Source organism: Prosopis cineraria, unplaced genomic scaffold (assembly GCF_029017545.1).
Source record: "Prosopis cineraria cultivar Desert tree isolate PC_DT_omini unplaced genomic scaffold, ASM2901754v1 PC11, whole genome shotgun sequence".
Lineage (NCBI taxonomy): Eukaryota > Viridiplantae > Streptophyta > Magnoliopsida > Fabales > Fabaceae > Prosopis > Prosopis cineraria.
In genome coordinates this window covers 44949003-44961405 of record NW_026555342.1, presented here as the reverse complement: position 1 = coordinate 44961405, position 12403 = coordinate 44949003, and the positions used below count along the sequence as shown (strand labels likewise).

The following is a 12403-nucleotide window of genomic DNA, read 5'->3' as shown; positions in this document are numbered from 1 at the left end:
CCCAATCTAAGAAGGAAGAGAAGGGTCTACTTTATGCTGATCTTGCCATTCAGGGCAAGTCCACCTCTGCCATGCTCGACACAGGAGCATCCCACAACTTCATAGAGGCTGAAGAAGCTAAGAGATTAGGTATCCAACTTAACAAGGGAGAAGGCACCATCAAGGCAGTGAACTCTTCAGCCAAACAAGTCCTTGGGATTGCCAAGGATGTGAAGGTGAAGATCGGGGACTGGCAAGGTACGTTAGACTTTACTGTTGTCCCTATGGATGATTTCAAAGTTGTATTGGGACTTGCTTTCTTTTGCAAAGCACATGCCTTCTCTATTCTCGAAGCTAAGTCTATGGTGGTCATTGACTCTAACATGATCTGGGTAATCCCCTTGAAAAGCTTGGAGAAACCCAACCTTATGATTTCTGCCTTGCAATTCAAGAGGGGCCTCAAGAACTCAGAAGGGTATATTGCCAATGTACGTTCATTAGCGGAGGAAGAGGATGGCCCAACCAAGCCATGAGAAACCTTGCCACCTTGCATCCAAGAGGTGCTACAGGAATACAAGCACGTCATGCCCGATGAGTTGCCCAAGAAACTACCTCCCAGAAGAGAGGTAGACCATCAGATCGAGTTGGAGCCTGGTGCCAAACCACCTGCCTTGGCACCTTATCGCATGTCACCTCCAGAACTTGCAGAGTTAAGGAGACAACTGCAATATCTCCTTGATTCAGGATATATTCAACCATCTAAGGCCCCATATGGTGCTCCAGTCCTCTTTCAGAAGAAGAAAGATGGATCGTTGCGAATGTGCATCGACTATAGGGCCTTGAACAAGATTACTATCAAGAATAAGTACCCGATACCTTTAATTTCTGACTTGTTTGATCAGCTTGGAAAGGCTAGGTACTTCTCTAAGCTTGATCTTCGATCCGGGTACTATCAAGTACGCATCGCCGCAGGTGATAAGCTGAAGACAAGATATGGAGCATTTGAGTTCCTTGTCATGCCCTTTGGACTGACAAACGCCCCGGCAATGTTCTGCACACTCATGAACAAGTTGTTCCACCCTTACTTGGACCAGTTCGTGGTGGTATACTTGGATGACATCGTGGTATATAGCAACACTCTTGAAGAGCATGCTCAATACTTGAAGAAAGTCTTCCAGGTACTCTCTGATCATGAACTTTACATTAAGTTGGAAAAATGTTCTTATGCCAAACAACAGGTGGACTTCTTGAGGCATAAGATCAAGGATGGGAAGCTCATGATGGACCCAACTAAGGTTCGAGCCATCCAAGAATGGCAGCCTCCTACCAAGGTCCCTAAGTTAAGATTATTTCTTGGTCTGGTGAACTACTATCGACGGTTCATAAAGGGGTATTCAAAAATCACTGCTCTATTGACAGATTTACTCAAGAAGAATAAATCTTGGCATTGGTCACAAGATTGTCAGGATGCCTTCAACAAGCTGAAGCAGATGATCGCGCAAGAGCCTGTTATGTCCTTGCCCGACTACTCCAAACCATTTGAGGTACACACCGATGCCTCAGACTTTGCAATAGGGGGCGTGTTAATGCAAGAAAGACACCCTATTGCGTACGAGAGCCATAAACTCAATGACACGGAGAGGTGCTACACGGTGCAAGAAAAAGAGATGTCTGCCATTATCCATTGTCTACGAACCTGGCGTCATTACTTACTTGGGAGTAAGTTTACTATTATGACAGACAATGTTGCTACGAGTTACTTCCAAACACAAAAGAAGCTGAGCCCAAAGCAAGCTCGCTGGCAAGATTTTCTTGCTAAGTTTGATTATCGTTTGGAGTACAAGCCAGGCAAAGCAAACGTGGTGGCGGATGCCTTAAGCAGGAAAGCTGAGTTAGCCACTCTCTCAGCAAGCATGCCCCAGAATGACTTCCTTGAACGAATCAAGGAAGGTATGTCTCAGGACTCATCCGCAAGCGACTTAGTAAAGCTTGCCACTGAAGGCAAGACTCGAAGATTTTGGGTGAATGAGGGAATACTCTACACCATTGGGAATCGAGTCTATATACCGAAATGGGGCAACCTTCGAAGGGATGTCCTAAAAGAGTGCCATGATTCCATGTGGGCCGGACATCCAGATATGACCAGAACACTTGCTCTCATACAAAATCATTTATATTGGCCACATATGCAAGACGATATCGAAGCATATGTGAGAACTTGCTTATTGTGCCAGCAAGATAAGGTTGAACAACAACATCCTGCTGGTCTGCTCGAACCTTTGCCGGTGGCTGAGAGACCATGGGAGAGTGTCTCTATGAACTTCATAGTTGCTCTCCCTAAGTCTGAAGGATGTAGGAGTATCATGGTGGTAGTTGATAGATTTAGCAAATATGCCACCTTTATACCAGCCCCAGCAGATTGCAAGGTCGATGAAGCGGCACGCTTATTTTTCAAGCATGTCGTGAAGCTATGGGAGATCCCTCGCAACATCATCAGTGATCGAGATCCCCGATTCACCGGAAAATTCTGGAGCAAGCTCTTGGGGACAGACTTGAACTTCTCAACAAGCTTTCATCCTCAGAGCGATGGACAAACAAAGTGAATCAACGCTTTGTTAGAGCTCTACCTTCGGCACTATGTGAGCGCACGTCAACGAGATTGGGCTAAGTTGCTTGATGTGGCCCAATTCTCTTACAACTTGCAGCGAAGCAAGTCGACAAGCAAGAGCCCTTTTGAGATAGTTACCGGACAACAACCTCTAACCCCCAACGCACTTGCCATACCATACAAGGGAGACAATCTAGCTGCCTATAAGTTTACTAAGGAATGGCAAGAAGAAGCCGACATTACTTGTGCATGCCTGGATAAAGCTTCCTAAAAAATGAAGAAGTGGGCAGACAAGAAGCGGCGCCCCATTGAGTTTCAAGTAGGAGACTTGGTCATGGCTAAGTTATTGCCGAATCAATTCAAGTCACTACACAAAGTCCACAAAGGCTTGGTCAGGAGATATGAAGGCCCTTTCCCTATCATCAAACGTGTGGGAAAGGTTGCGTACCAGGTACAACTCCCTCCCAAGCTTAAGATTCATCCTGTCGTCCATGTTAGTCTCTTGAAGAAATACTATAGAGATGAAGAAGATCCATCTCGAAGTATCTCTAAGAAAGCACCTACAGCGGTCGTCATTGAGTACGACAAGGAGATAGAAGAAATCCTTACCGATAGGGTGATTAGAAAGAGAGGAGTTTCCAACTACACTGAGTACTTAATCAAGTAGAAGGGTCAACCAGACTTTGAAGTTAGTTGGGAATGTGAAGACCTCCTGTGGCAGTTCACTGACCAAATCCAATGCTACAAGAAGGAAGGCGCGACGAGGGCGTTGCGAAATCAAGTGGGGGAGAATGTCACGTTTCGTCATTTTCCACAAGGTTAAAGAGGTCCGGAATGCTCCAGAAGCCTCCAGAAGGCTCCCAACTAACCTTAAGAGAGCCAGAGAGTGCAAGAATATTCTAGAGAAGCCTACACAACTCTAGCCTCAATATTTTAATATTGTCTCTAGATTCTTTCATTTAAATATCTAGATATTTGTTAAGAGAATTCTAGAGAATCAATTGTAACCGTAGGATAGATTTAATCTCCACCGTCCATTAAGGAGGTGGGAACATTCTAGATCCAAGGGGAGGCCTATAAATACTTCACCCCTCCTCATTTGTAAATCATCCTTGAGTTCTCAAAGCAATAAAACTCTCACATTCTCCAAACTCTCTCTACTCTTCTTTGCCTTCAAGCTTTCCCTTTCCTCTACTTAGCCAAGTATCCTCCTTTCATATGAGTTAGGCTTACTTAGCAACTTCTAGTGAAGGTTGTCTAAGTGCCGCACGGGTCGAAAGACTAGCCCCGTGACATAAGCATCCTAAAAATTTTTTCTAGGAGCACTAGGTACCTTAAAGTCTTATTAAAATAAAATTTAATAAATATTTTCAAAATATTAAATATTTTCATATTTAATAATTTAAATATTATTTTTTGTAAATATTCATTTAAAATTTATAAATTACTTTTTAAATATTAACAACTCAAACTAGCATTTTATAAATTCATAAATGACTTCTTATTTTTTATATATCAATCTTCATTCATTTTTTGCATGACAGTGCCTAAATCGTTATGCTTTTTATGCATATTGAAACTTACTTATATTTTTAATATTGATTAAGTTTCTTAATTTTTTTGGTCAACTAACAATTTTTCTTTAAAATATTGCATTACCCAAATTTAATACTCTCTGTACATTACAGTGTAAGGAGTAAAATAAAAAATATGACAATTAGGATCAACAAAATCACAACAAAAATATTTATTTAAAAAATATTACTTATTCTATTAATGTGCTATAAAAAAGTTACTTAACAAGGAAAAAATAGAGATCAGAAGAAAAAAAATTTCTTTATTAATTTAGAGGTTCATTCCCTTAAGTTTTAATACAAAATTATAAAATATTAAAAATATTAAAATATTAAATTAGGTGGTTTAATGTTTTAAATAATAATATTTAAATTATTCAATATTAAAATACTTAATATTTTAAAAATATTTATTAAATTTTATTTTAACAAAACTTTAGGTTGTCTAGCACTCCTAGAAAAAGATTTTAAAGTACTTAGCACTTTTAGAAAAAGAATTCAGAGGTAAATTAACACCAAAAGACATGGTCAAAATCTTACATGTTATCACATGTGGACCCCACGCACATATCACGTCAACAAATAATGACAGAGTTAACGATTTATTAATGAGAGGGTTTTTTGCTTTTTTGAAAAATGATTCAAGGGTAAAATTGCCTTAGCTCTTATTAGTGTGAGGCACATAGCTCTTATTAATTATTTCCATCATTTCAAATTATAAGACACTTTTAAATAAAATTTTATATACTAATAAAGCTCATTAAATACACTATATAACTTTACTTTTTAAGATAAAAATATAAACTTTCAAAAATGCCCTTCATTTAATGCTCAATTGATTAAAAAATATTGAAGAGGGACAATATATAGGAAGGGTAATATAAAAAATGTATCATTAATAAAATATTATTTTTATCAAAATATCTTATATTTTGTGATGCTGAATCTTTCCTAAAAATATCTTATAATTTGAGACGAAAGGAATAAGTCATAATTCAAGAAAAATTTAAAATGAAGGTATGAAGGTAGTAGATTTAATTGTGAGACATCAGAACAAACTTCACTAAAAATGATATTAGCATATATATTATCAAAAAGATTCATATAGTATAGGGTCGTTATTTAATAATTTTCTAAGTACAACCTGATTTCAAGTGTGCATGTTATAAGACACACAAGTTAATGCAGTAGAGCTCTATATTCCAAAAGTACAAAAAGGGGGAAAAACTGCGCATAGGAAAATTTTCCATTTGAAAGGATTTTAAATTCTTCTGCCACTTGTGGAGTTCTATTTTCTAAATGAACAAATCAATATATATACAAACATGTCATATAAATCTCCAATCTCCAATAGATCCCACAGAAAATGTAGCAGGACAGCAATTAACAAGCTCTTCTAGTTCAGAGATTTTCCAGGTGTGCCACTCAGTCTTCGATTATGAACATTTGATCTCCATTGCTTCTGTTCGTCAACACTTCTCACAGCTAGAAAATTAGCAGATGATGAACAGATCATTTCAGTAAAACGACATTCTGGTTTGATGAATACAAGTGTCAAGAATTGCATGAAGATTTACATGCTCATCGTGGCTTGGCTGAATGAAGTTGAGCTTCGGGACTTTTGCTATACAAAGCTTTTTTTTAGCTAATTAGCCTTTCACAGCATCTCTGGCTTTCCTGCGTTGTCATAGAAATATCGATACAAAGGTTGAAACATTGCCAATGCTTCACCTATTCTAACGGATCAATTGAATGCATTAAGATAAAGCCATCGATGGTGGTGACAGTTCATCTACACTTTTGACAACTTCCTCATAGAACATCAACTGACGAGGAAGATGAAGATTGCCACTAGGATGGTGGAAGCTTCAAGCATGTGGTTCTGTTGACAAGATTTCTTGTGAGGCTAGGATCATCACAGATTTGCTTTACGTATATACGTTGAAAATCAGGATAGTCCAAAGACATGGTATTTGGCTTAGCATTTCTGCACATGGAAAAAAATAAAAGCATGAGATAGAATTATAATTACACAGGCAAACATGTTTTTTGAAAATAAACATATTGCTGATGTGCATTAGTTGTTAGATAAAACAAAACTCATGTACATTTTGCCACACGATCAGATGATGTGCATGAGTTTCTGTATATGTAGTGCTCTGAGGGCATAACTAATGACATTTATTGTGGTTGTAAAATTATGAACACTCAATGAAACTTTGCATGATGATCATATTATTAGGATTTTCATCTCCAAATAGAGCTTACAAAAGTTTTTTTCTAAACTGCTAAAACACATCCTTGGAAACTACCAACAATGTAAGGTTAGTATCATTACTGGAATCACAAGTAAAATCCAACCATGTTGCTTATAGGAGAAGTTCCATGAGATGCCGAGGTAGATGAAGATCACAAGAAGGATTGGCAGTACATGGGATGGTATATGATAATAGGAAACTCAGGATAGTCTAAAGACTTGGTATCTGGTTAAGCATTCCCTCCCCAAGGAGCAAAAATGAGCTTAAGTCAATGGATTAAAGAAATTGAACATGTACACTGACCTTAAATCTTGTTGCAAAATCATATATGCCTTCCCATCATCAATTTTTTAACGTATCTTCCCATCATCAATGAAGAAGCAAGATATACTATTTCACATAGATTATGAGATTGTTTAAGTTGGTTATCTGTAAAAATTCTATGTTGATTTTCCTAAAATATTTCCTTCCTTTTAATCATTTACTCCTTTAAGTCTTATTTATAAATCACTTCTAACATATTAAAATAAAAGAAAATCTTAAACCTTATTAATTTTATATTAAATTAAAGTTTTTACTTCTACCCATAATAACGACAAAAAATTATTTTAAATAATTTTTTAATATTTAATAAGGACATAAAAGTAAAAGTGAATATAAAAAATAGTAAAGTGTCCTGTAAAAAAAGAGTTAATCTTTTTCCACTATCTTATAAATAGACCTAGTGGAGTATATTAAAAACTACTCTAATTAATTGCACACATTAATATTTACAACCAATATGTATGAAGTAAAGAATTTTTTTCCTAAAATAGATATTTATTTACATGAAATTATTTGATATAAAAAAAGTTTTCAAATATGATTATTATTGTCAAAATACAATCTTAACACATGTAATTTGAAAATTAAATTCGTTTAATTTCAAAATTTTGTTGAACAAGTGGGCAACGATTACAAGACGTCATCGTTTATTAATGAGTCGTACACATTCCCCTCTGTAAGGGGGGAAAAAATTGACTCGTACACGTTCACGTTTCCCTGCAAGAATTTGCTGCTCACAAATACTTTAACAATTGCACATCGTTTTTAATTTGCAGAGGGAAAAAAATTGACTCGTACACGTTCACATTTCCCTGCAAGAATTTTGCTGCTCACAAAAACTTTAACAATTGCACATCGTTTTTAATTTTATTAAAGATAGAGAAAGTGCAAAAAAAAAAAAATAAAGCCAAGAAACACAATAATATTAAAATACGGACCTTTAATCAAGAAAGAATATTAGTGATAGTGAGGAAATTCTATATATGCATCGTAACTCCCAGGGAATATCAAAATAATAAATAAAATTTAAGAAATTATATTTTACTGGGAAGAAATTCAATAGTGCAAGACTGCAAGGCTTCTTATCTATGGGAATAAGTTTCAACTTGACAAAGAACAAAATAAAAAAGAAAAAAGTAAATAGAGGGAACCAAACAAGTAATTTAAAGTCCAAAAACAAAAAAAAAAAACTATAATCTGTACCCTAGGATTAAAACTAAAGACTAGGAGCTTATTGAATTTCAGATTCCCATGTGAAAAAAAAAAAATACAATGATAATTTTGCAGATTTTGAGTAGAGTACAAAATATGGTGCCTTTATTTTTTGTAAAAAAAAAACAAAGAGAAAATGTCAAAACAATGAAATCAACTTCTTAACGGAAGGTGAAAAAAAAAAAAAAAACCTGCAAGAGAATGCAGTTCCATCTAATATATATCAACGTGTAGAATGAGAGAAATTTTATGCCAGCATGATCCATCCACTTCTTTGTACCGTTGCTTTAATAATGAACTATCTCCTAAAATATATATTGAAGAAAGGGAGTTGGGTAAACCTTCCTCTCGCACCACAGACTGCCTCACAGCAGAGAGGCAACGAAAAAAAAAAAAAAAAAAGCAACCACTTACCTCCACAGTGGCAAGCGAACGACGGGAAAAGGTAAGCTAACAAGTTGCCGGCGGTAGAGAGAGGAATGAAGGATGATGGCGAGGAGGAGGAGAGCAGAGAACACGCGGAAGATCTCTCAAGCACTCGCTGAATGTGGAGTTGCAATGGCAGAGGAGAAAGAGAAAAATATCTTTAACATCAGGAATTTGGGAAACTTGGCACAAGGAAAATTATAAGAAAAGACCAATTTTTTCTGTAATTTAAATAAAAAAATTAATTTTTTTTATAAAATTCAAACTTTAAATCTTTAAAAAGTTGATAACATAACTTTTATTAAACTGTCACTTTTCATTTCTTATTAAACTTATTTAAATAAAATATTCATTAAAAAAATTATTTAATTTAAAATTTAGATTCATTAGAAAAGGTAAAACATTAAGAATTAAAATTAAAATATTATTTTAAAATAAAACTATCTAAGAAATAAACAAATTTTTTCAATACAAAAGAAACAATATTTTATTGGGAAGACATTGGATAGTGCCAATGGCGGACCTACGTAGTAGTCAGTGTGAGCAAATGCCTCCCCTAAAAATAAAAAATTTACATGGGTATATGTGGTAAATTTTGCATCCTGCCCCCACTCATCTCTTTTTTTTAAACCCAATGAAATTTAGTTCAAATTAAAGCAATAAACTTAGCCCAAATTCAGTCTTTGTAACAAAGCCCACAAAACAAAAAATGAACAATTGATCCTCACCCAAACGACAAAACCTCATCCTCAACAATAATTATTTCAAATAATAAAATCTAACAAAACTTAGCTTTTAAAAATTGTGCCCTAACAGTCGGTTGGCCTCATACGCAAGAGAAGCAGTGGCAGACTCGCACAGGAGGAGAACCGAAGAACTGGATTTTGGAGAACCATAGCTTCAAGCTTTAGCAAAAGAAGAACACACCAAACTCAGGTACTTTCCATTTTTCTTGAATCTTCTCCTTGATTATGAACATAGAGCAAGCAGTCAAGAGCTGTGAGTTGAAAAAACTTCACTTTCATGTTTGAATCTGTCGATTGGGGAAACGAAAATCATGGAACTGGAGAGTCAACTAAAAAGAGAAGTTGAACAGTTGAGCCAGAGATGAGATTGAGAGATAATGGGATTGATTAAGGGAAAAGGCAAAAAGGTTGTAGAAAAAGTGATTTGAGAAGGAAAAGTCATTGAAAAATGAGAGCTTGCACGTGGGTAGAAGTCTGTGGAAAGTTATTTATTAATTTTTAAATAATTATTTAATAGATTTACTTTTGATAATGTTGGTAAGTGTTGACGGTGGAATGAACTTCTTTTGCACATCAATATTAAAGATTAAAGTGACAAAAGTGATTTGCATGTGGCTTGTAATAGATTATCAAAATGTTGGCTTGCAATAGAATATTATATGAATAAATCTAATTGATTGTGAGTTGCTTTTGTTTGTACAGTTGTACTAAGTAGTTATTTTGAATCTTGAAACAATAGATTTCAAGAATAATTGGATCATGAGATGCCTATTTGTTAATTATAAAATTAATTTTTATTTTTAATTAATTATTTGTTTATGATGAGATATTTTTTTTCAGTATATTGATTAGATAATTTTGATTTACAATAGGTGAATCACAAATTATTTGAATTTTGAAAAGAATATGGAAAGATTCTTAAAGAGAAAAGTGCCATGTGAGGAGCATCAATCTTCATCCATACATCATCAATCAAATCCTCACCACCACCATCAACAACAAGAGAATCAATCTTTAGAAGAGTTGCCATCGGACCCGAGAAAACGGATTAAAATTTCATCCTATCATCTTAATGAGAGGGATAAGATAAGAAGAGCTTATTTACAAAAGGGACCATGTCAATCTATGCAACATAATTTTCCCCAAAGAAGAATTGGGAAGACTTTGAGAAGATTTTATCCCTCTTGGTTTAATGAATTTGGCAATTGGTTAGAGTATAGCATAGAAAAAGATGCAGCATTTTGCTTGTGTTGTTACCTTTTTAAACCTGATTTTAGGAAGCAATCTGGTGGTGATTCATTTGTTATAGAAGGATTTACAAATTGGAATAAAAAAGAAAGACTCTTATCTCATGTTGGAGGCCCTAATAGTGCTCACAATATTGCTTGAAAGAAATGTCAAGATTTGATGAATCAAAATCAACACATAGAAGTTGCAATTGCCAAGCAAGATGAACAAGTTCGAGACTTATATCAAAAGCGATTGACAGCTTCAATTGACTGCATTCGCTTTCTTTTAAAGCAAGGATTAGCTTTTCGTGGTCATAATGAATCATGTATGTCAGCCAATAGTGGTAACTTCCTTGAACTTCTAAAGTTTCTTGCTGATCACAATGAATCAATTAAAAATATTGTCTTAGACAGAGCTCCTGAAAATAGTCGTTTAACTGCTCATAAAATTCAGAAGGATATTGTTCATGCTGCTGCTGTGGAGACCACTAATGCAATTATTAATGATCTTGGAAATGAATTGTTTTCCATTATTATTGATGAGGCACGTGACAATTCAAATAAAGAGCAAATGGCTGTTGCTTTACGTTATGTTAATAAAAAGGGAAGCATTGTTGAACGATTTCTTGGCATAATGGATGTTAAGGATACTACAGCTTTATCATTGAAAAGGGCAATTGATAAATTGTTTAGCACATATGGGTTGAGTATATCTAGCATCCATGGACAAGGTTATGATGGTGCTAGTAACATGCAAGGTGAATGTTGTCGTCTCAAAAGTTTGATTTTAAAAGAAAATTCATGTGCATTTTATATATATTGCTTTGCTCATCAATTACAACTCACCTTAGTTGCCATTGCTAAGAATCACATTCAAGTTGCTTCTCTTTTCAATTTGGTGTCTACTTTGTTAAATGTTGTTGGGGGCTATTGCAAAAGAATTGATATGCTTCGTGAAAAACAAATAGCTAAAATTAGAGAAGCTTTGAAAAATGGAGAAATTTCCACTGGATGAGGCTTGAACCAAGAAGTTAGTCTCAAGCGAGGAGTTGACACACATTGGAGTTCTCATTATGCAACTTTGGTTAATCTAACAGTAATGTATTCTTCTATGATTGATGTGCTTGAAATTATAAAGGAAGATGGCTTAAGTGCAGACCAAAAAGCTGAGGCTAATGGTCTCTTACAGTTGATAGAAGCTTTTGATTTTGCATTTACTTTACATCTAATGAAACATGTACTGGGTATTTCACATGAATTGTCACAGGCATTACAAAGAAAAGATCAAGATATTGTCAATGCCATGAATTTGATTAACATTGCAAAGAAACGATTACAAGTTATGAGAGATAGTGGATGAGAGTCTTTATTAGATGAAGTAACTCTGTTTTGTAATTTGCATGATATTGATGTTCCAAACATGGAAGATCTTTTCTCATCTAAAGGGAGATCACGTCGCAAAGGTAAAGCTCAAGATATTACAGTAGAACATCATTACCGAGTTGAATTATTTAATACTATTGTGGACATGCAACTTTAGGAACTTAATGATCGTTTCACTGAGACAAATACTGAATTGCTCCTTTGCATGGCTTGTTTAAATCCAGGCAACTCATTCTCTAGTTTTGACAAGAGCAAATTGATTAAGTTTGCCAAATTTTATCCACATGACTTTTCTTCAACTGATTTGGTGATGCTTGACAATTAGCTTGAGACTTACATAATTGATATGCATAGCAGTGTTGAATTTACATCTCTGAAAGATATTAATAGTCTTGCAGAAAAATTAGTTGAAATAGGAAGACATGTTGTTTATCCACTTGTTTATCTTCTATTGAAGTTAGCAATGATTTTACCCGTTGCTACAGCAATAGTAGAAAGAGCATTCTCTGCCATGAAGATTGTGAAAAATCGGTTACACAACCGAATGAGAAATAAATGGATGAATGATTGCTTGGTAACCTACATTGAAAAGGATGTTTTTAACAGTATTGACAATGAATTGATTATTCAACGGTTTCAAAATATGAAACCACGTCGACAATAA

The 12403-nt window shown here is 35.0% G+C and overlaps 1 pseudogene; it reads left to right on the top strand.

Annotated features, from left to right (window-relative positions):
- Nucleotides 1-10033: 10033 nt before the first annotated feature.
- On the top strand, nt 10034-12403 carry LOC129286553 (uncharacterized; annotated as a pseudogene).